Source organism: Pituophis catenifer, unplaced genomic scaffold (assembly GCF_029215685.1).
Source record: "Pituophis catenifer annectens isolate HBS135680 unplaced genomic scaffold, rPitCat1.0.hap2 SCAF_12, whole genome shotgun sequence".
Taxonomy (NCBI): Eukaryota; Metazoa; Chordata; class Lepidosauria; order Squamata; family Colubridae; genus Pituophis; species Pituophis catenifer.
The window spans coordinates 6,174,035-6,199,146 of record NW_027256892.1 but is presented as its reverse complement, the minus strand read 5'-3'; the positions used below and the strand labels follow the sequence as shown (position 1 = coordinate 6,199,146).

The 25,112-nt window shown below is 40.0% G+C and overlaps 1 protein-coding gene, 1 long non-coding RNA gene and 1 pseudogene across 2 annotated transcripts in view; 1 reads left to right on the top strand and 2 right to left on the bottom strand.

Moving 5' to 3' along the window:
- Positions 1–16,293, bottom strand: part of PLPP5 (phospholipid phosphatase 5) — a 31,386-nt gene extending 15,093 nt beyond the window's left edge. Inside the window, exons 1-2 of the mRNA XM_070952388.1 lie at positions 16,264–16,293; positions 13,164–13,183 (exon numbers count right to left, since the gene is read on the bottom strand). The gene's annotated coding sequence lies outside the window, so the exon portion shown is untranslated. The remainder of the gene's footprint in view (positions 1–13,163; positions 13,184–16,263) is intronic.
- Positions 5,455–5,527, bottom strand: LOC139323332 (U6 spliceosomal RNA; annotated as a pseudogene).
- On the top strand, positions 15,809–20,153 carry LOC139323153 (uncharacterized). The gene is made up of 3 exons (XR_011600964.1): positions 15,809–15,903; positions 17,620–17,904; positions 18,613–20,153. It is a non-coding gene; the product is annotated as an uncharacterized lncRNA (long non-coding RNA).
- The last annotated feature ends 4,959 nt before the right edge of the window (positions 20,154–25,112 follow it).

Here is a 25,112-nt window from a genome sequence, read left to right as displayed (position 1 = left end):
GCCTTCATACTTTTGTATATGTATAATTTGATTTATATGCCGCCCTTCTCCGGAGACTCTGGGCGGCTTACAGTGCGTTAAGCAATAGCCTTCATACTTTTGTATATGTATAATTTGATTTATATGCCGCCCTTCTCCGGAGACTCTGGGCGGCTTACAGTGCGTTAAGCAATAGCCTTCATACTTTTGTATATGTATAATTTGATTTATATGCCGCCCTTCTCCAGAGACTCAGGGCGGCTTACAGTGCGTTAAGCAATAGCCTTCATACTTTTGTATATATATAATTTGATTTATATGCCGCCCTTCTCCAGAGACTCAGGGCGGCTTACAATGCGTTAAGCAATAGCCTTCATACTTTTGTATATTTATAATTTGATTTATATGCCGCCCTTCTCCGGAGACTCAGGGCGGCTTACAATGCGTTAAGCAATAGCCTTCATACTTTTGTATATGTATAATTTGATTTATATGCCGCCCTTCTCCGGAGACTCAGGGCGGCTTACAATGCGTTAAGCAATAGCCTTCATACTTTTGTATATATATAATTTGATTTATATGCCGCCCTTCTCCAGAGACTCAGGGCGGCTTACAGTGCGTTAAGCAATAGCCTTCATACTTTTGTATATATATAATTTGATTTATATGCCGCCCTTCTCCGGAGACTCAGGGCGGCTTACAATGCGTTAAGCAATAGCCTTCATACTTTTGTATATATATAATTTGATTTATATGCCGCCCTTCTCCAGAGACTCAGGGCGGCTTACAGTGCGTTAAGCAATAGCCTTCATACTTTTGTATATATATAATTTGATTTATATGCCGCCCTTCTCCAGAGACTCAGGGCGGCTTACAATGCGTTAAGCAATAGCCTTCATACTTTTGTATATATATAATTTGATTTATATGCCGCCCTTCTCCGGAGACTCAGGGCGGCTTACAATGCGTTAAGCAATAGCCTTCATACTTTTGTATATATATAATTTGATTTATATGCCGCCCTTCTCCAGAGACGCAGGGCGGCTTACAATGCGTTAAGCAATAGCCTTCATACTTTTGTATATGTATAATTTGATTTATATGCCGCCCTTCTCCGGAGACTCAGGGCGGCTTACAATGCGTTAAGCAATAGCCTTCATACTTTTGTATATATATAATTTGATTTATATGCCGCCCTTCTCCGGAGACTCAGGGCGGCTTACAATGCGTTAAGCAATAGCCTCCATACTTTTGTATATATATAATTTGATTTATATGCCGCCCTTCTCCGGAGACTCAGGGCGGCTTACAATGCGTTAAGCAATAGCCTTCATACTTTTGTATATATATAATTTGATTTATATGCCGCCCTTCTCCGGAGACTCAGGGCGGCTTACAATGCGTTAAGCAATAGCCTTCATACTTTTGTATATATATAATTTGATTTATATGCCGCCCTTCTCCAGAGACTCAGGGCGGCTTACAGTGCGTTAAGCAATAGCCTTCATACTTTTGTATATATATAATTTGATTTATATGCCGCCCTTCTCCAGAGACTCAGGGCGGCTTACAGTGCGTTAAGCAATAGCCTTCATACTTTTGTATATATATAATTTGATTTATATGCCGCCCTTCTCCGGAGACTCAGGGCAGCTTACAATGCGTTAAGCAATAGCCTTCATACTTTTGTATATGTATAATTTGATTTATATGCCACCCTTCTCCGGAGACTCAGGGCGGCTTACAATGCGTTAAGCAATAGCCTTCATACTTTTGTATATATATAATTTGATTTATATGCCGCCCTTCTCTGGAGACTCAGGGCGGCTTACAGTGCGTTAAGCAATAGCCTTCATACTTTTGTATATATATAATTTGATTTATATGCCGCCCTTCTCCAGAGACTCAGGGCGGCTTACAATGCGTTAAGCAATAGCCTTCATACTTTTGTATATATATAATTTGATTTATATGCCACCCTTCTCCGGAGACTCAGGGCGGCTTACAGTGCGTTAAGCAATAGCCTTCATACTTTTGTATATATATAATTTGATTTATATGCCGCCCTTCTCCGGAGACTCAGGGCTGCTTACAATGCGTTAAGCAATAGCCTTCATACTTTTGTATATATATAATTTGATTTATATGCCGCCCTTCTCCAGAGACTCAGGGCGGCTTACAGTGCGTTAAGCAATAGCCTTCATACTTTTGTATATATATAATTTGATTTATATGCCGCCCTTCTCCAGAGACTCAGGGCGGCTTACAATGCGTTAACCAATAGCCTTCATACTTTTGTATATATATAATTTGATTTATATGCCGCCCTTCTCCGGAGACTCAGGGCGGCTTACAATGCGTTAAGCAATAGCCTTCATACTTTTGTATATATATTATTTGATTTATATGCCGCCCTTCTCCGGAGACGCAGGGCGGCTTACAATGCGTTAAGCAATAGCCTTCATACTTTTGTATATGTATAATTTGATTTATATGCCGCCCTTCTCCGGAGACTCAGGGCGGCTTACAATGCGTTAAGCAATAGCCTTCATACTTTTGTATATATATAATTTGATTTATATGCCGCCCTTCTCCGGAGACTCAGGGCGGCTTACAATGCGTTAAGCAATAGCCTTCATACTTTTGTATATATATAATTTGATTTATATGCCGCCCTTCTCCGGAGACTCAGGGCGGCTTACAATGCGTTAAGCAATAACCTTCATACTTTTGTATATATATAATTTGATTTATATGCCGCCCTTCTCCGGAGACTCAGGGCGGCTTACAGTGCGTTAAGCAATAGCCTTCATACTTTTGTATATATATAATTTGATTTATATGCCGCCCTTCTCCAGAGACTCAGGGCGGCTTACAGTGCGTTAAGCAATAGCCTTCATACTTTTGTATATATATAATTTGATTTATATGCCGCCCTTCTCCAGAGACTCAGGGCGGCTTACAGTGCGTTAAGCAATAGCCTTCATACTTTTGTATATATATAATTTGATTTATATGCCGCCCTTCTCCGGAGACTCAGGGCAGCTTACAATGCGTTAAGCAATAGCCTTCATACTTTTGTATATGTATAATTTGATTTATATGCCACCCTTCTCCGGAGACTCAGGGCGGCTTACAATGCGTTAAGCAATAGCCTTCATACTTTTGTATATATATAATTTGATTTATATGCCGCCCTTCTCTGGAGACTCTGGGCGGCTTACAGTGCGTTAAGCAATAGCCTTCATACTTTTGTATATATATAATTTGATTTATATGCCGCCCTTCTCCAGAGACTCAGGGCGGCTTACAATGCGTTAAGCAATAGCCTTCATACTTTTGTATATATATAATTTGATTTATATGCCACCCTTCTCCGGAGACTCAGGGCGGCTTACAGTGCGTTAAGCAATAGCCTTCATACTTTTGTATATATATAATTTGATTTATATGCCGCCCTTCTCTGGAGACTCAGGGCGGCTTACAGTGCGTTAAGCAATAGCCTTCATACTTTCTGTATATATTTATACAAAGTCAGCTTATTGCCCCCACAAACTGGGTCCTCAATTTACCTACCTTAGAAAGGATGGAAGGCTGAGTCAACCTTGAGCCTTGGCGAGATTCGAACTTAGTTTAATTGCAGACAGCTGGTGTTAAATTACAGTGCTTAGTCTGAAGAGCTATCCAGGCTCCTGTTTCCAACTTTTGCAGAAATCCCTTTGCAAACATCCAATAAAAACTTTCAAAACAGGATTTTTTTCCCTGCCCGTAAGGGAGAGTTGGGGGAGAGGGAAAATTTTTTAATTTTTTTTTTTGATTTATATGCCGCCCTTCTCCAGAGACTCAGGGCGGCTTACAATGCGTTAAGCAATAGCCTTCATACTTTTGTATATATTTATACAAAGTCAGCTTATTGCCCCCACAAACACTGTCCTCAATTTACCTACCTTAGAAAGGATGGAAGGCTGAGTCAACCTTGAGCCTTGGCGAGATTCGAACTTAGTTTAATTGCAGACAGCTGGTGTTAAATTACAGTGCTTAGTCTGAAGAGCTATCCAGGCTCCTGTTTCCAACTTTTGCAGAAATCCCTTTGCAAACATCCAATAAAAACTTTCAAAACAGGATTTTTTTCCCTGCCCGTAAGGGAGAGTTGGGGGAGAGGGAAATTTTTTTTTTTTTTTTAATTTATATGCCGCCCTTCTCCGGAGACTCAGGGCGGCTTACAATGCGTTAAGCAATAGCCTTCATACTTTTGTATATATATAATTTGATTTATATGCCGCCCTTCTCCGGAGACTCAGGGCGGCTTACAGTGCGTTAAGCAATAGCCTTCATACTTTTGTATATATATAATTTGATTTATATGCCGCCCTTCTCTGGAGACTCAGGGCGGCTTACAGTGCGTTAAGCAATAGCCTTCATACTTTCTGTATATATTTATACAAAGTCAGCTTATTGCCCCCACAAACTGGGTCCTCAATTTACCTACCTTAGAAAGGATGGAAGGCTGAGTCAACCTTGAGCCTGGCAAGATTCGAACTTAGTTTAATGGCAGACAGCTGATGTTAAATTACAGTGCTTTTAGTCTGCAGAGCTATCCAGGCTCCTGTTTCCAACTTTTGCAGAAATCCCTTTGCAAACATCCAATAAAAACTTTCAAAACAGGATTTTTTTCCCTGCCCGTAAGGGAGAGTTGGGGGAGAGGGAAAATTTTTTAATTTTTTTTTATTTATTTATATGCCGCCCTTCTCCAGAGACTCAGGGTGGTTTACAATGCGTTAAGCAATAGCCTTCATACTTTTGCATATTCATACAAAGTCAGTTTATTGTCCCCACAATCTGGGTCCTCAATTTACCTACCTTAGAAAGGATGGAAGGCTGAGTCAACCTTGAGCCTGGCGAGATTCGAACTTACTTTAATGGCAGACAGCTGATGTTAAATTACAGTGCCTTTGTCTGCAGAGCTATCCAGGCTCCTTGGTGCCCTCTGAGTTTAGTTGTTGGCTTGGAGACGTTTCATTACCTGAGGAGGTAACAACATCAGGGCAAGTGAGTGTGGGGCAGGGGTGAAATTCTGACAGGTTCTGGAGAACCGGTAGCGGAAATTTTGAGCGGTTTGGAGAACTGGCAAATATCACCTCCAGCTGGGCCCAGAGTGGGGTGGGAATGGAGATGTTACAATGTCCTTCCCCTGCCACGCCCACCAAGTGACACCCACAGAACCGGTAGTCAAAAAAATTGGATTTCACCATTGGTGTGGGGTTTGCTATAATGAAATGACTGATCAACTCCCTAGATGTACAGGTCACAACAGTTCATTTAGTGACTGGTCAAAGTTAACAAAGCACTAAAAAAGTGACTCATGACCATTTTTCACTCTTACCACCTTTGTAGCATCCTCATGATTATCTGATCAAAATTCAGATACTTGGCAAATGGTTCATATTTATGACGAGGGGTGAAAAGCTCCCGGTTTTGCGCAGGGGCCATGCTAATCTTCTCTGTATCGTTCCAATTTTAGTATATGTGCTGCCGATTCCCAACAAACAGCAAAAATCTCAATAAATGGTGACATGACACAAATTTTTGATATTCAGAAAGGAGTACGACAAGGATGTCCCATGTCACCGCTAATATTTATAATAGCATTGGAGGTATTATTAAACGAAATAAGGAACGAGGAAGAAATCAAAGGACTCAAGATCCGGGGAGAGGAGTACAAATTGCTCGCCTTTGCAGACGACGTAATTTTCAACTTGGAAAATCCAAGACGATCTGGACCCAGACTGATGTGGATGATAGAACAATACGGGGAAGTCGCAGGCCTCAAAATAAACAAACAAAAAACAAAAATAATGATGAAAAATATGACCCAGACTCAGAGATCGGAATTAGAAGAAGAATTAGGAATCCAATTAGTAAAGAAGATAAAATATTTAGGTATTTGGCTGATGGCAAAAACAACCACGATCAAAGAAGACAATTACATGAAATTACTAAAAGAAATTAAAAAAGACCTGGAAATCTGGAACAGGCTACAATTGTCATTGATGGGCAGAATCAGTTCAATTAAAATGAATATATTACCGAGAGTACTATATCTATACCAGGTAATACCATTACTTCCAGGAAGGGACTTCTTCAAAAATCTCAACAAAATTACAATGACCTACATATGGCAGGGAAAGAAGGCTAGAATTAAGATTAAAGCGCTACAAGACACACGAGACAGAGGAGGCCTCGCAGTACCAGACTGGGAGCTATATTACAAAGCAGCCGGATTGACCTGGATCAAAGAATGGATGAGATTAGAAGACAAAAGAACTTTATATCTAGAAGGCTTTGATCTCATATGAGGATGGCACGCGTTCCTATGGGATGGACCAGACAAACAACACGTGTACTTCCAAAGACACATAATTCGGGCCTCACTCTTCAAGATTTGGCAGGGAATTAAGAAAACTTATTATAATAAAATACCAAAATGGTGGTCCCCGATGGAGGCATTGATATTTCCAAATACTCTTGAAATCGGAAAGATGATGAGATACCAAGATTTACTGAATCATGAAGGAGAACTCACTCCAAGACATCAACTCCAAAATGGCGATATAAATATTGATTGGTGGCACTACACTCAAATACACTCAAGATACAATGCGGATAAAAGCAAATATGGAATTGCAAAAGATCTGAACGAACTGGACAGAATTTTATTAGGAGCAGACCAGAAAATGATTACTAAAACATATAACTACCTTTTGAGAGACAAATGAATAGAAGAAACAGTTAAACATAACATGACAATGTGGGCCAGGGACATAGGACATAATATTCAATTGGCAGATTGGGAGAAATTATGGAAGCAGAACATTACAATGACAAGAGCCACATCTTACAAGGAGAACCTCATTAAAATGTTTTATAGATGGCACCTACCACCAGCCCGACTTGCCAAAATACACCCAAACACTCCGGCATTGTGTTGGAAATGTAAAACAAAAAAGGGGACATATCACCACACTTGGTGGAAATGTAGGAAAGCCCAACACTATTGGCAAGATATAAAAAATATTATTGAAGAAATAACGAACATTCAAATAGAAAATAGTCCAGAATTCTTTTTATTTGGCATGATAACGGCACAATATCTTAAGGAAACGAAATATCTTATCATACATATCTTGACAGCAGCAAGACTACTGTTCGCTCAAAACTGGAAATTAGACCAACTCCCATCCAAAGACAAAATCATCGCAAAGATAACAGAATGTGCTGAAATGGACAGATTGACGCTGGAACTCCAGGAAAAGGAAGAAAGCGAATACTATCTTGTATGGCACCAATGGTATCAATGGCTGGAAAGGAAAATCAGCAAAAATGTAGAGGACAGAAATTAGGGTAAAGACTTGCTTAAGGAGATGAACTCATAAATAATGTAAACTTGTAGTGTAAGGTTATAACATTGGAATCAGATATTTAATAATTACTCTTTATTAAACTATGTAAGCTCAATGACATATATTCTGTTGATGACAAAAATGTATATGTAAAATGTTAGGTGGGTTTGTAGGTGGTGGGTTTTTTGTTTGTCTTTGTATTGTATTGTATTGTCTTTATATCTGTGTTTATATTTTAATAATAAAAAAAAAATTAAAAAAAAAAGAAAAAAGAAAAGCTCCCGGTTTTGACCAGATCTCCCGATGCAGTAGCGATGGCGGCAGGTGGTTTGGAGAACTGGTAGCAAAAATCCCTGCCCCCCCCCCCACGCCCAGCTGAGCCGCACGATCATCAGAGGCTTTTTTAAAAAACTTTTAAAAGCATTTTTTCTACAACCTCTTCGGCTGAAAAAATGCTTTTAAAAGTTAAAAAAAAAAACTCTGATGATTGCGCGGCTCAGCTGAGATCGTCAGAGGTTTTTAAAAGCATTTTTTCTGCAGCCTCTTAAGGTTGTAGAAAAAAATGCTTTTAGAAGTAAAAAAAAAAAAAAGTTGGCCACACCCACCCAGACACATTACCCCCACCCCCACCAAGCCACGCCCACAGAACTGGTAGTAACAAATTTTGCATTTCACCACTGTTTATGACCATCGCTGTGTCCCAAGGTCATTTGATCCCCTTTTGCGACCTTTTGACAAGCAAAATCAATGGGGAACAATTCACTTAACAACCCTGTTACTAATTTATCAACTGCAGTGATTCACTTAACAACTGTGACAAGAAAGGTCGTAAAATGGGGCAAAACTCACTTAACAAAGGTCTCACTTAACAACAGATATGTTGGGCTCAATTGTGGTCGTAAATCAAGGACTACTTGTATACAGTAGTAGCCTCTCATTGATAATCCATGGTTAACCAGAATAAGACTACCAGAAAAAGGTGGCAACAATCCGTTGACCACTAGGTGGCCCTATTGACATTGCATAAACAGGAAGAGAGAACCTGCAGCTTCACCTCCTAGCGGATCCAAGGTGAGGGAGGGAAGGAAGCTCCAATTCAGCAACATCTGGAAAGCCAGTCTGGCATTTAGATTTCTTGCAGCTGTTGCTGAGATGGCACTTCTTAGGAGTTAATCAAATACTAAATTAATGATTTGTGCCTGATTTCAGTAGGTGGTAGCATCTGGTCTTCTATGTCTGAACTCAAGACCTAAATAGGGTCAGGTTCTTTCTAAAAGCAGAATTCAGAATTGCAGTTTCCTTACACAGTGTAGTCTGAATCGGTCTAATACATTTAGTATGGGCTTCTTAAAATCTTTTATTGCAAGGAACTGAAATCCTGATGTATTTTAACCACTCTTTGGAAATGGAAGTGACCCACGCCATTTTATACACAACACATATAGTTTGGACTGATGTCAGAGAAGCACTATTCTAATTTCTAATTAAGGGTTGACTGCCAAGCATCCTTGCTAATGGAATAATTTATCTAAAAAGTATTGATGTCTTTGGGGGGAAAAAAGGAATTGTATGTGTGTATTGCTTTACTTTGAACCTAGGAGATTTCTTATACACAAACCTTTGTGGTACCATATTATTCCATACTGATTTCTGTCACAACTGACCAATGTCAAGCTGTCTCCTATTCTTCTTTGTGCAGGTAGTCCTCATCTTACAACAGTTCATTTAGTGACCTTTCAAAGTTAAAATGGCAGTGAAAAAGTGACTTATGACTGTTTTTCACACTTATGACCATTGCAACATCCCCATGGTTCCATGATCAAAATCCAGATGCTTAGCAACTGGTTCATACTTATGGCCATTGCTGTGTCCCAAGGTCATGTGATCAGGTCACCTTCTGACAAGCAAAGTCAATGGGGAAGCCAGATTCCCTTAACAAACATGTTGCTAACTTAACAACTGCAGTGATTCACTTAACAACGGTGGCAAGAAAAGTCATCAAATGGGACAAGACTAAGTTCACTTCACAGCTGTCTCACGTAGCAACAGAAGTTTTTGGCTCAATTGTCATAATTCGAGGACTACCTGTAGTTTGTCTCCAGCTGGATGACTGCACCTAGCCAGACTGGGCTGATCTATAAGCTAACATTCAGATGTGGCAAATATGAGATGGGAATGGGAGATCACCAAGGAATGGGATAGGAAATTATCAAGGAATCTGGTAGGCTACGCTGCAAAGTCAAAAACTATTCCAGAAGAAGGTAGCAGCAAGCCAAGTACTCATGGACATCTGTGACATCCAGGAATTAAGTACAGCTTGACTTGACTTCATTCTCAACCCACTTCTCCAGAGACTGAGAAAATCCAAGATGTGAATTCCTATCCACATTTTTTCCTTTTTCTTAAAAGACACTGGAAACTGAATAGCATTTGCAATATTTGCTTTAATTTGCAGTTGAGCAAAGATAGAGACACAGAATGGACATTTCAACAGCGAATAAAATCCATTTTCTCACATCGGATGCCTAAGAAATCATCCTGCATTCTCTTAGGATTCCAAGCTCAATTGTTCGTATTTGGATTCACATAATGTATTAATCATTTTTTCTTTCTTCCTTTGGCTATGTGCTGTGAAATCAATCCACTATGATTTGAAAATCATGGTTTATAACAGTGTATGGTAGTAACCCAGACTATTCAATTAATCATAACTAAAACGTAGCTAAAACACAACATGGAAACTATATAGCTAGCCAATAGCATAATGTACAAACAACCTTAGCTCATTGTTTTTAAACTTCTTGTATCCAAAGTCAAATCAATCTATCAAAGAATGAGAGTTCCCAGAAAATAGAAATAAAGTGTCTTGCTTTTCCAAGAAGAGAGAGATACCAGATCTTCTGTTATACTGTATGTGCCAATTATAACAAGTTTTCAAGGCATTAAAAATTGCAATGGTACTATTAGCAATATTTCTGTAAGCTGGAATTGATGCACTGTCTGCCCCTAAGTCCTAACTTAACCATTTCCCCCCACTATATAACCAAATGAAAAGTTAACGTTAAATACTGCAAAATGTTAAGCTTATTTTTTAAACCTAAACCTTGCTGATCTGGGTGGCTCTTTGCTCAGAGGACCCCACCTGGAGGCTATAGTTTCTGGCCCCCTGCTCTGCTGTCCCATTTTAGGAAAGGAATTATTTGTCAACTAGATTACTTCTGTAGATCACCAATGATACATGGACTTCTGAATGAGAAACAATAGATAATTTTTCTTAAGTGCTGGAAGGAGGGATTCTTTCAATCATGTTCTTTTTCTAGTTGATAATTACAGGTATTCCTTGACTTATGACCAAAATTGAGCTCAAAATTTCTGTTAAGGGAGACATTTGTTCAATGAGCTTTGTCCCATTTTACAACCTTTCTTGCCCCAGTTCTTAACTGAATCACTGCAGTTGTTAAGTTAGTATTGCAGTTGTTAAGTGAATCTGGCTTCCCCATTGACTTTGCTTGTCAGAAGGTCACAAAAAGTGATCAGATGATTCCAGGACACTGCAATGGTCATAAATACGAGTCAGTTGCCAAGTGTCTGAATTTTGATCACGTGACCATGAGGAGGCTGCAATGATCATAAGTTACTTTTTAAAGTGCCATTGTAACTTTGAACGGTCACTAAATGAGCTGTTGTAAGTCAAGGTCTATCGGTACTGCTTTCAAATTGTTGAAATCGGATTTTACAATCAAATGTAAAAAAATATAACCCATAACATCACTGTTATAACATGCAGAGCACTGCGGGGTCTTTGGTGCTCTCTGAGCTTGCTGGTTTTCTTGCAGATGTTCCATTACTAAGCTAGGTAACATCATGCTAGCATTGATGATGTTACCTATCTTGGTAAATTAAACGTCTGCAAGAAAACCACCAAGTTCAGAGAGTACCAAGGACCCCACAGTTCAATCCTGAGCTACAAATATTCTCTATCAGTATCCAGATCACTGCTTTTCAAGTACAATAAATGAAGATGGCAGATGAGGAAGTCTTTGGTAGAAAATGGAGGCCATGCCAAACAACTCAAAGTGTTTGCTCTTGTCTTCTTTGTGGTGTATCTAATGGATGCTATTCCACTGATTACTTAAGAGATAATGGCTCAGTTAATGGGAAGGAAAGTTCTAGCCAATGAAGACTCTGATCAGAAAGACAAGATTAATGTGTACATTTGTCCACAAGGTCATACTACTACGATGGATGGAAAATGAAGAATCAGACTTTCCATTACTGACACAAAAAAGCTCAAAGCAAATATCAGTAGGCATCCACTTATGGACAATTTGTAGGAGAGGGTTTAAAATGGATGTTTCTTTTACATGGCCAAATCATAGTCCATGAGGACTTCTCTAGTCCCTGATGGTTGCTGACATTTATTGTAAACTGAGGTGATACATTGCACAAAGTCAGACTTTTCTATAACTATTATTTATTGATTGCATCACAATCGATTGGATTTGCATAACACCGTGAGCCAAAACCAAACTAATCCCAAGATGCTCAATCATAACCTGGCCAAGTTAATCAAGTGTTGTGGTTTACAAGTTGAGAATTATGGTCTTCTTCTCCTTTGGATTTGAAAGCAAAGTTTGGTTTGTAGTTATGGCAATTGGTTCATGCCATGTTTGGCTGTGATGCATTTTCCATTGTACAAGATGACTCTTGGGGTAAGTTAGAAAAACATATTAGTTGTGATGGAAACAAAATGAAATAGAAGCAGTGCTTGAAAAGATGGTTTTCTTTAGGGGTATTTTTCTTCCCTTTCTTTATTGATAGCTAACAGGCTATGGTGGAGCTTCTGTTCACATGTAAAAATCTAGTGAATAAATTTAGGATTTATGAGAGCACCATTATTAATCATTTTCATTCTTAATTTCACTGAACCCAAGGAGACTATCCCATCTTGGTTTAAAATAGCGATAAAGAGATTTCATCTTACAGATAGACTTCATCCTTGGAGCAAAAACTGTCCTGTGTCTTATTTTTTACAAACTCAGTCTTAGTATATAATATATTGTGATTTATAAATTAGTGTGGCATTATATTAGTTATTTATTGGTGTTATGTTTATTTTACTTTACTATTTTATTTTCAAGCCATCTACAATCATGTGTTTGAGACTGGCATATATATATTAAATAGAGATCTGAAAAAAAGACAACTGAGCTATTCCTAAACATCCAGAAATCTTTGAGTAGATCCCAATCTGCTTAGGTCTGCAGTATTTTCTCTAAGATGGTTTCTAAAATCCTATCATTTATACGTGGGCATTAATTATAATTCCCAGAGATGTCATTTGCACAACTGATGCCAAATGATGCAAATTATGTAATACTCATCATGTGTGCAATTAGTATGATGCACATGATGGCACTTGCCTGTCTTCTTCCCGATATACATTTTCTTACCACACAAGAAGAAAATCTTTAAGGTGGTCAATGACCAGTACATAATGAAACTTGATAATATAATCAATCAATCTATCTATCTATCTATCATCTATCTATCTATCTATCTATCTATCTATCTATCTATCTATCTATCTATCATCTATCTATCTATCTATCTATCTATCTATCTATCTATCTATCTATCTAATCTATCGCCATTATTTTCATGAATAACTATATTATATTGTATTATACCTAAATAAATACGGCAAATATTAATTATAGACTAAGTAGACACATCTATATGTTGGCTATAGTTTTTACACATGATACAGTGAGATATACTTACGATAATAGAACTGCACGTATCTATAAATCAAATAAGAGATATAAGATTGAGATGATGTGGGATTATCCAAATATGTATCAGCATAAATTTGCAATATAATAAAACATGATTAATAGTTTCAGAGGTGCCTAGAAAGAGAAATATTTCATTCCAGAGTGACCCTGATTGACAAAGCTCAAAGGCTGGTTAAAGCTAACCTTGATTTTTCTGACCTTAGTTAAACCACAGTTCTCTATAACATTCACACATTTACATCCCTGTGCATTTATAGCATGCACTTTTTCCTCCGTTGTGGGGAGCAGAATGGGGAAGCTGATGGTTGAATGAAAATTGGAAATGTCTGCACATAATTGACTAATCTTTTCCCTTTCCATAGAAATTCAAGCATGGGGAAGGAAGCTTTGCTTGTTTGCAAATTTCCTCTTTGGTTTTCATCGGACTTTATCCCATACTCTACTGTGAGCTAAGAATGGAATAAGCCACAAGGCTCATCATTAGAATTTGACTGAAGTAATGGGCACTGCTAACATTTGAAGACCCTGGGCATGGCAGGCTGCAGGATTCATTGGCACACAAGTGATTGATCACGTGCCACATCACCCTCTTGCTGGGTTCGCTTGCATTCTTCCCATCAGGCAGGCTCAACTTGGTCAAAGTGATGATGAAATCAACACATTCCTTAGTTTGAGTTTCTCTGCTCTCATTACGATGGAGCGGCAAAGAACAGTTGGGGTAGAAAACTCCATTGGGAAACTCCTTGGCATTATCCCTGTAAAAAATGGTGTCATTGGCCTCCAGGGTCATGTTCTCAATCATTGCACTGCCATAGCAAAGATTTTTCAGGGTGGTGGAATTTTTGTTGGCATTTTTGAAGACCTTCCTTCTTCTATATGAACTGCTCCTTCTCACGCAGAGACCAACATCGCTGCAGAGGCCTGCAAGGAGGACCGTGACCAGCAGATTTTTCCACATTGTGAAGTCTTTGAAAAGAAAAAAAAGGTAAGTGCTCACATATTGCGTAAGTAGCAGTACTGAAAAAGTTTGGAAACCGTTGCAACTATAAGAATTCACCAAGTAGTTTAATTCTTGTTCTGCCTGCTAAGGAAAAAGAAACTTCCTTTGGCAAGCAAGAACAGTACTAGACAAGAGCCTACAGAAACTCAATTTTCACTTAAGATCCATATCCAACTAGATTTTTCTGCACTATCCAGCCAAGTTCAAATTGAAACTCCTTTACATCTTAGCCATAAAAAAAACTTAGTGTGTGTGTCGGCTCCAAAAACCAAGAAAGACATCTTGTAATTCTTTTCAACAGATTTTTTTTTTGTCACTAACCCATAGAGAGAAATCTTGCTAAACAAAAGCATGCTAACAGTTCCTTAAGGCATATACTCTGGGAACTATTAGGGAGGAACTGTCTTCACCCTGTGTCTCTCACACAAAATATCTGAACTGAGTTGTTCCTTGCTCCTCTGGAATGCCCCTCCCCCCCACTGGGAATCCTGACTACATCCCAGTGTGCTTGTGTGTGAAAGGAAGAGTGAGACAGAATGGCAGATAACAGCAAAGACATAGATGAAATTTTATATTTATTTCTTGTTCTAAAATAACAGAAAAAGAAAAGGAATAAACATGTAATTATGATCTATTCTAGAAAATTGTTTTTTTTTTAAAGTGAAAAAAAATGCAAGAGGAAAAAGAATAAAAGCATAAGATATTGTCAAAACAGCCAACAAATCTACATATACTTATCTAATGTAAATATTATCCAAGTGCATACATATTTATTTCTACTGGTGATACAGTATTTTTAACCTACTGTATTTTGTAGAAATGTGTTCCATGTTTCATTATACTTGTCCATACAAAGTCTACATCAGTAGTGGGTTTCACTTACTTTCGCTACCGGTTCAGAACTGTGAGCACATGTGTGTGCTCGCTTCTGCATATGCATAGAACGTGCTGCGCATGCGCAGAGCGTCCGTGATAATGTCCGGGTGGGTGGGCGGAGCCTCCCACCGCCACCGCTACCGGTTCTCCCGAACCGAAATTCTATCTACTAGGTATGCAATTCAAGATAATATCTTTTGACAACTTTAGCTTTTGTCACAACAACATGTTTATATAGTCCACCTCTTTTTCCCAAAACTTAGTAAACATTAGACATTGTAAAAACGTGTTTTCAAGAGGCTCCTCAACATTTTGCTAAGATTACGTGTAGCTCCTGATGAAACCTGATACATTGTGCCTGCATCTGAAGATGCCCAGCACAATTGCCAGATATGAGGAAATCTGTTGTCTAGATCATGGTCACGAAACTCTGAAGTTCAGCAGTACCAGCCATGAAAACCTACCCAGTTTCACTATTTTATATACTTTTATCTTTTTCAGTTGGACATTCATTTTTGTTTACACTTTAGCCCTTCAATTGTTGGCTTAAAAATTATTTCAAAGGTAAAAAAGCATTATAACCTGAAGAACGGAGTCTAAAAAGAGACCATGTCTTTTCCTGGAACAAGCTAGCAGACACACCGAAGCAAAACAGCTAAAAATGGACTCTTATCTAATAAGGAAAGAACTGAAGATACTTATGGAAATTTTTCCATCTACTAATAGATTTGCTGTGCTGGACTCTCAGCCTTTATCTACAGTTCTAACAGATTCTGCATGATCTCGTCCTCCGAATGAGTTAGGTCCGGAGAAAGCTTTCTACAACCATCTTTGGAAACTCACCATGGAGGTATGTTTGTAAATGCATTCTTTTTACAGCAGAAACAGTTATTTCTTTTCTTTGAGAAGCTTCAGTTAGTAAATGAGAAGCTTGATTACTGTGAAAAGCTGATTGGCACCCTGGGAGAGAGTCTTTGTAAGTATTCATTTGATTCTCCAGATAATTTTACTTGTTTGTTTCTGGCTAGGTTCCCATATGGTCTATAAATCCTTTAGCAAAAGCTCCTAAACTGCACACAGTCAGAATGGATAGCTTTGTTCATACTATCTGGGGATGAAAAAGAATTGTAGTCCAACCTATCCAGGGAGGAAGGCTGCTACAATGCTGCTTAAGCACTACGAAGATTGAATACTCTTGGGAGTAACTTACCCCTCAGTAGGAATTATTCCTGGTGGGCTTCTCTGGAGGTGTGTTCTTTGGAAAGGCAAGTCTGTATGCTCGAGGATTGATCTCTCTTGAAATTTATAATAGCAGGAGGGGTACTTTGAATGCCAAATATGGCCAATGTCTCAGAGGATCTGCCATCCCTGAACTCTGCGGTTACCATTTGCGATGCATTTTTTAGTTGAATATTTTTTTCTCGAGGGATGTTCCGAAACAGTGGAAAAAAATCCCCACCAGCCCATTACAGACGTCAGGCAGAAGCTGTGCTTTTAGTGATCATTGCAAAGAGAGAAGGTAGAATAAATTACATCCCTTAACATTAGTTTTAAAACTAGGAGTATATGATCATTACTTGGGAGTTTTCTGAAGGTCTTTTATGTGAAGGGCATATGCATACAATTCTAGCAAAGTCAGATTGATACAATATGATGTCAGCCCAACAAGCTAGACCAGACTAAGAAATCAGTGCTGTATAGATCAGGATCTTTTATTGTAACAGCAATTTTAGTGGCCAAAATTGTGGGAACCTTTGGGAAAAGTGCATTTTTGAGGTTTGATGGCTAATAACACCACTTTTTTTTTTTTTTGGAGTTTCAAGATAATCATATTCCACTGCTGGAATGGCCTGGGAATAGCCCAGACTTAAATCCAATTGAAAATCTATGGAGCCGACTAAAGAAACTTGTTAGTCAGAAGTGACCCAGCAATAAAACCCAGTTAATAGAAGCAATAATTCAATCTTGGTTTCACATTATAACAGCTGCAGAACTAAAAGACTTGGTTCACTTCATGGGAAGATGGTAATTCATGCTAAAGGTTACCTAACTAAGTATTAACTGACGTAATAATTTTTGTATATCTTGCTTTTTCTATGGTGATAATTTTTGAATATCTCGTATTTTCTATGTGTTTCACTTCTGTATACTGTAACTACTATTCTAATAGCAAATTCTTCATAAAAGTTATTGCATTAAATTCTTGATTAAATTATCTTTCCATTGATATATAATTTTATGGTACTATTAAAAAAAAAGTGGTTATTAGCTAGTTTTAGAAAATACATTTCTCCTAAAAAGTTTCCACAATTTTGGCCACTACTATATAGTAATTGAACCATGTTGACAAAAAAGCTGGAACACTTAGTCACATCATTCACTAACCTTGAAACTTCAGCAAGCATATGTCTGTTGCTATGGAAACTTTTTTCCTAAATAAATAAATAAAATGGAATAAAACTAACACTATTGTTAAACTAACGCCTAATTGAATGATAGTGAAGAAAAGAGATGTAGATAAATATGTTGGTACCAATCAATTGTTTTCTCTTATGTTTCTGGAAAGGATATTTGCAAAGAAGTGATACATCCCTTTACATATATGATTCTGGGGGGAAATGGCAGCTGAAGATTTGAAGGCACAGTAGGAATATGATACTTCCTGGTGATCTAAACAGTAAGCCTGAATTTAAAAAGTGCCAACAAAAGGAAGAAAAAACAAATCCATATACTGATAGCTGCTGAATTTCTTTTCCCCATGCAAGATTTGGTGCATCATTTAAACTACCTTAATGCTCCCAGGATCCATCCAAGTGGACATTCGTTGCACTAAAATTAATCTTTTTAAAAGGTACAGTATTCAACTTTATCCTCAGAAGCTAATATTGAATGGGTAGGTTTAGCTAGAAGCTACTGAGCCATCTGCTTTTTCTCAGAAGACTGGGAATTACTCATCAAAATATCTGATTTCCAAATCCATTTAGCAGAATGGTAATCTGTTTCAAAGGCTGCTTTTATCTGTTTTGTTTTGCAGGGTAAGCCACAGGTGATATTTGACACTGAACATGCTCCACTGAATTTGACACTGAATGCACTCCAATACTTGCTTAACATTAGACATCTGGATAAATATATAGGGGACCACAAACTTCAATTAGATTATCTGATAGTCTGTAGAGATTCTCAGTCATCCAGGTCATGGTTGTCCCAAAGGTGCTTTTTCAGGAGGCAACTGGACTTTCTTGTTTTTTTTTTTTGAAGAAGTTTCGCTTCTCATCCAAGAAGCTTCTTCAGCTCTGACAGGATGTTGGGGAATGGAAGGATTTATATTCCTTGCAGACAGCTGATAATTTGCATCCTTTTAGAGGGTCATTGAAGCACTTGGAGGTTTATCTGTGTCCTCAGGGTCACTTTGAGATTATAGATTATCTAATGCAGTTGTCCCAATAATTTATTTCTATGATTATTACTGTTGTGGCTTTGCTGGGATGAAATTGGGAATGTTACATGGTCAAGTTGAAATCATGTCCATAACTGTAATTTGTGTTCTGTTCCTCAGATTGAACGAAGGAGAAGAAAAAAGAGAAAATTTGCACTGGCTGTAGATAGGAAGCACATCTTCATATATGTGAGGCATGGATGTTTGGAAAAAGAGTGATTAATTTCATAATAAGAGACAGAATCAGGAAATGGAATCAGATGCTCTCTCATCTGTCAAACACTCAACGGGTGTTTGACAGATGAGCCAAAACTTTTGCATCCTTAGAAACAGGGACCAGAGGCAAATGTTTCCTGCTTTTTCTCAGCACTCAATCCCTCTCATTTCCTAATCCAATTAGTAGAATGTGGTCCAGAGTCTTAATGGCAAATTTGCGGTCATAAACAACTGTCTGTTGCTTACACCAAACATGCCGCACCCACTTTTAGGAAAGAGAACTGAATTTGAGGATGCTCATTTTAAAAGCAGACAGGCAGGGAAACTGACTCTAATCAAATCAAATCAAACAAACTGGAGTGGCTACTAGATTGACAACAAACCTCACTCTCCCCCTGCATTACCTGCTTCCCCTGCCCATCTTTTAATCTCATATTATGGTATTTTTATTGTTTATTTCATTGTTTTGTTGTTTCACTATGTTGCTACTGTTACATTTTTCTTTTCATTCCTTGATTTTTATGGTAAATCACCTTGAGTAGCTCCATGGCGAGATACATGGCAAATAAATTTAACAAATAATAAAAGCAAGCAAAAGTAATACCAATAGTAATAGAGGTCTTGGATGCAATCCCAAAACAACTGGAGCATCACTTGAACGTTATTGGCATTGACAAATTCACCATCAGTCAATTGCAAAAGGTGGCTTTATTTAGAATAGCTTATATCCTACAATGATATCTTAACACTATCAAACATCCACATCTGCCTCTCCCAGATCCTTGGAAAAGACTCAATAGGTAGACAAAAATGCCAAATCCAGTCCGAACATCTGGCTGACTGTGCAATGATCCATAATAATAAAATTCCAAAACAACTGGAGCACCACTTGAACACCGGCATTGACAGATTCACCATTAGTCAATTGCAAAAGACAGCTGTCAAGCCTGGAAGCCATCTTTTGCATTGGGCCTTCAGGCCTGCCACATTTACTACTGTGGGAAATTGGGAGGGGGAATTGTATGGAGCCAGGGTAATATATAGTCATAATAACATTCCTTTCTCAGAGAGTCAAGGACATCTTGCCCTGCCCCTGGAGGGCTGGAATTGGGAGGCATCTCCAGTTGGGACAGTGCTTTGATTGGACCATGTGATGGACATGTGGGTGCTGGGCAGGGATTTGGACTTTCCTTTGTGTGGGGAAAACCTGGAAGCTTTCAGATTCGGGTTTTCCCAGATGTGCCAATATGACATCTCTAATAAAATGGAACTTTGAGGAACTTCAAGCCTCAGAGTTGTCTTTCATTGGGGTGTTACTTGGAACCCTGACAGCAGCTTTACTTGGAACATCTTATATCCTGTGATAATATCTTAATACTGTTAAATATTTATGTCTGTTTATCCCAGTTCCTTGAGAAGGACTCAATAGGTGAAGAAAAATGCCTGAACATCTGGCTGATTGTGCAATGAATCATATTAATAAAATTATTCCTGTAGGCTTTACATATTACATTAGCATACTCAGAATTATTATATCTTGAGTAATTTAATATCCTTTGCCCAGAAATGGTTCTTGCAAGGCAATTTCTGTGGAATCAGGAGTTTGTAGGGACTTGTTAATTTTCTTTGGGAGTGGTAGGAATTAATTAAACCTTTTCTTCTTTTGAAGGTATCAGCAAATATATATACTGTGAATATTTCTAGGGTGAAGAAATGTATGCCATATTGGGTGGAGGCCCAGTTTTATTTCTGAACTTGAATATGCGGGTTTGGTATTGGAGGGGCCTTGTACCACTGTTGACATACATGGCAGATTGCAGAATAAGTGAAACCAACCACACCTCTGATTTATTTCCAGTCTGACTTCAAAGAAGAAAACAGACAATGGACTGGGGGAGACAAATGAGGCAAAGATTACAAATGCCAAATATGAACAAGATCTTGTTATGCTAGTTACATTGGCAATCCATCTAAGCAGTATGGGGAAGCTGCGTTGAGAAAGCCAGTTTGGTGTACTGGTTAAGGTATTAGGTTAGAAACCAGAAGATCATGATTCTAGTCTGGATGGATACTGCACCCAGTTTTGGTCACCACACTATAAAAAAGATGTTGAGACTCTAGAAAAATGCAGAGAACAGCAACCAAGATGATTAGGGGACTGGAGGCTAAAACATACGATGAACGGTTGCAGGAACTGAGCATGGCTAGTCTAGTGAAGAGAAGGACCAGGGGAGACATGATAGCAATGTTCCAATATCTGAGGGGCTGCCACAGAGAGGAGGGGTCAAGCTATTTTCCAAGGCACCTGAAGGCCAGACAAGGAATAATGGATGGAAACTGATCAAGGAGAGATTCAACCTAGAAATGAGAGAAATGTTCTGACTGAACAATCAACCCATGGAACAGTTTGCCTTTGGAAGTTGTGGGAACTTCATCACTGGAGACTTTCAAGAAGAGATTGGACTGCCATTTGTCAGAAATGGTGTAGGGTCTCCTACTTGGGTGGGGGGTTGGACTAGATGACCTACAAGGTCCCTTCTAACTCTGTTAATCCTTAAGATCTGAGTTAGTCTCATCTTAGGCACAAAGCCAGGTTGGTGACCTTGGGTCAGTCATACTCTCTCAACCTTAGGAAAGAGGCAATGGCAAACCACATCTGAAAAACCTGCACAAGAAAACTGCTGTTGCCAAGAGTCAAAAAAAGCACCTTCTCCTAAAAGAAACAATGATGGATGGTCCCTCTTCCTGCCAATGTGAAGATTTGTATTTTTAGAAGGGACAATATTGGCACCTCTAAGCTTTGGCATTCTAGGACAGTGCCTACCTAGTCATGGCCTAAAGCTGGCCCTGACCATGGTTAAAATTTATGTTGGGACAATGCAAATTTTAGTCCAATTCTGGAGAATCCCAGAGTGAGGTTTCTTCTGCTATCAAGCAACAGCAATGCAACATGTTTAAAAACTGGTGTGCATACTAAATGTGCATAGGCTTGGACTTCTATCCTGATGGACGTCAATTATTCACATTCTTGTAGTCAGATGACAGAATCCTAATATATTTCCCTGTTGTGCTCTGTATATAATAGGGCTAAAATAGGGTTCGTGTCAGTGCTGGGATTCAAATAATTTAACAACTGATTCTCTGCCCTAATGATTTGCTGGGGGGGGCATGGCCATGGGGGGGCATGGCCAGGGGTGTGTGACAGGCAGCACTCAGCTTCCTGAAGCCCCTGGGAGCAAAAATGGGCTCCCGCAACTTCACGCTTCATTTTGGGCATAGCAGGCCTCCCTGCAGCCTCCTAGGAGCTAAAATGGGCCATGGGGGCGCTGCACCTCTCTGCCCCCGCCCCCCGTTTTGGGCCTAGGAGGCCTCCCTGCACTTACCTGGGAGCCAAAATGGGCGCGTGGGGACTCCTGGAAGGGGAGGAGTGGGGAGGGGCGGGGCCAGCCAGCAATTTAACTACTGGTTCACCTGAACCAGCCTGAACTGGCTGAATCCCACCACTGGTTCACTTACTGGCATTCAGAGACATACATCAAGTCTGCTTAGGCATCCACACACAATCTTTCATAGCCAGTTGGGGTATGTATATCCATTTCTGCTCTGGCAGTGCTTGCCTGAGAGCATGGCAACTAGGTAAGAATCAGCACACCATGTTGGTGCATTGTGGACAGCCCTAAAAAAGAACCTTTCACACCAGGGGTGAAATCCAGCAGGTTCTAACAGGTTCTGGAGAACCAGTAGCGGAAATTTTGAGTAGTTCAGAGAACCGGCAAATACCACCTCTGGCTGGCCCCAGGAGGTGTAGGAATGGAGATTTTGCAGTATCCTTCCCCTGCTATGCCCATCAAGCCACGCCCACAGAACCAGTAGGGAAAAAATTTGGATTTCACCCCTGTTCCAAACATTCACACAGTGGACCAACCCTTAATCCTAAACCTAACCCTTTATCCCAAAAACTGATCCTTACCTAGAGCTCTACCCTTTAATGGTTTAACCAAAGCCATTGTTCTTCATGGCCTATCTGAAACAAGCAATCCAGAAACATAATAGAACAAGATGGAGATGTCCCTCTGAACCTGAGACACACAATGAAAAAGGGACCACAACCCCCACCCACACTTAACCCTTCTGGGATTCAAGGAGACAGTGTAACCACTGAGGTGGTCTCGCCTCAGGGTTCTACTCAATCCAGAGAAACATCCCATGGCCCAGTCATGAATCATCCTCAAAGTACCAAAGTACTTTGCTACTTGTAGTGAGGAAGAGGATGACTCTGTTCAAAGATCCAACAGGATTGGCTGTTGCATTTTCAGTCTTGGCCATAAGAATGTGGTTCTTTCTCTGACAAAAGGAATAGGCTACTTGCTAGGCACAAGGCAGGCTGTAGACCACACCGTTTACTTCTCTAACGCCTTTCAGTTCCTACTGCTGCCTATCATGTACTGCATAATAATTATGTTGATTCTGCTAATTTAACAGAAAGTAGACTTGATAATTTGTGCATGTCCAAGATGGCGGTGCCCACTGGGATCGCGATCTGAGGACGGGGTACCGACCTACCTTTTGGGTCCTTTGGGGGTCGTTCCGAAGATCCATGACCTCAGGACTGGTTAGGGGAGCTCCCTGCCAGTACGGAGAGGGTTTTCTCTCCCTCCGTGACTGAGCAGAGAGGAAGGCGCGATGTCAGGAGTGGCAGGCTGCTCAGCTGGGTGGCGGCAGTGTTTTCCACTGCCGGAGGCTGTCGGAGTGTTGGAGCGGTGTTGTGCCGGGGGTAACCTGCCACGCGGCAAGATTCCAAGCCTGAGGGGGTTGCCCGAAGAGTTGCAAGATGTGTCAGGCACCCCCGAAGATCTCTGGAACGCCACCAGGCTCTTTCGTGGTGCTGGCGACGATGGCGCGGTGGCGGCGGCAATGGCTGTGGTGGCTGTCAGGTGGTCAGAGGGTGATGGCGACCCCCCCTTTGGAGTTGGAGCTGGGGGGGCAACGAAACAACAAGAGTGGGAGACCTGCAACCACAGTTGGGGATAGGACCTGGTGCGATATCTTTTCCCAGGCCTTGGGAGGCCTCAAATTGTGGCTGTGCAGGGGCTGGGGGCTTGAGACAACTGTCCCATTTCTGCCCCATTTCTCTCTCCTCCAGCGTTCCCCTTTTAGGACTGGGCCCACCTGGACCAGCTGTTAGCCTGTGGGACTCACGTGTCGTTATGTTTATCGCTATCTGAACCCCCCTGACTGTGGAGAGGGCTATTTCCATCTGAATTGGAGGTTGGTACATTGCTGCATCCCGTCGGCTGAGGGGGCTGGACATCAGTTCGACCACTGTGAGAGGGTGGCCTGGATGTCGGGGCCCCTGGGGGCTGAACCGGGATGATTTTACATATATGCACTTTGTCAGCAGAGGGGTTTGACCATCGACCAATGGCCTTGAGAGGGCAGTTTCTGGACCTGATCCCCAGACGCTGTCTGTTTGCATCGGTTTCGATGCATCTCACCACAAGAGGGGGCTGACCAGCTGACCTAACCACCGTGAGAGGGTGGTGGGATCTACTTCCCCCCTTGGATTGTGGTCATCTTGGATCTGGACTTGGTCCTCTGTTGTGAGGGGACAGGGGACTTGGTCCTGTGAACATGTCTTTGAGACCCCCCCCATTTCTTTGTCTTCTCCCCTGGTCCTTTTCTATGGACCCTCAGGATATGGTCATGTTTACCCGTTATGGTCAAGATGTACTCAGCAGCGGAGCTTCTTGGTCTGCGAGACTCCCCCCTCTCACAGGCTTGGCCCTCCACTCTATCGAGGGCCTACCTCGATGACGGGCTTTGGAACCCCGAGAGGTGGCATGCCGCAAAGAGGAGGCTGTGGGGTTTTTTAAAATTGTCTTTGTGTCGGGTGGTTGTTTTTACTTTTATATATACATGAGGATATTCATTATTGATGGGGGCAGAAGATGACTGAAGATTTTGAATAAACTGTTGCACCAGGATGCTATGTTACCCTATTATGGATGATGGATTTAACAATCTAGTGGAAAGACATCAAAGAAGATACTAAATGAATTATAAATTTAAAGTTATTGTCTTTTCTTTTTTTATAAAATGGAATGTATATATAGACATATGTATATTTTAGCAGAGTGGGCAGTGGATTATATTTAGAATTGTAGTGCATGGTAATCTTGCAGGAAACTGGGTTGAAATAGGTTAGTTTAGTGATTGATTAGTTTAAGAAAAAGGATTTTTAAGTCATATATTTCGGGGAGTGGAAGAATTGGATAGAACTGAATAAATGTTAAATTTGGAGAAGGCTGCTTTGAAATGTTAAATTAATATATATAAAAGTAAAGGTTATGTTGTTATAATAATAATAATATTTTATAAGTTTGGGGGAGGAGAAAAAGGGTAGA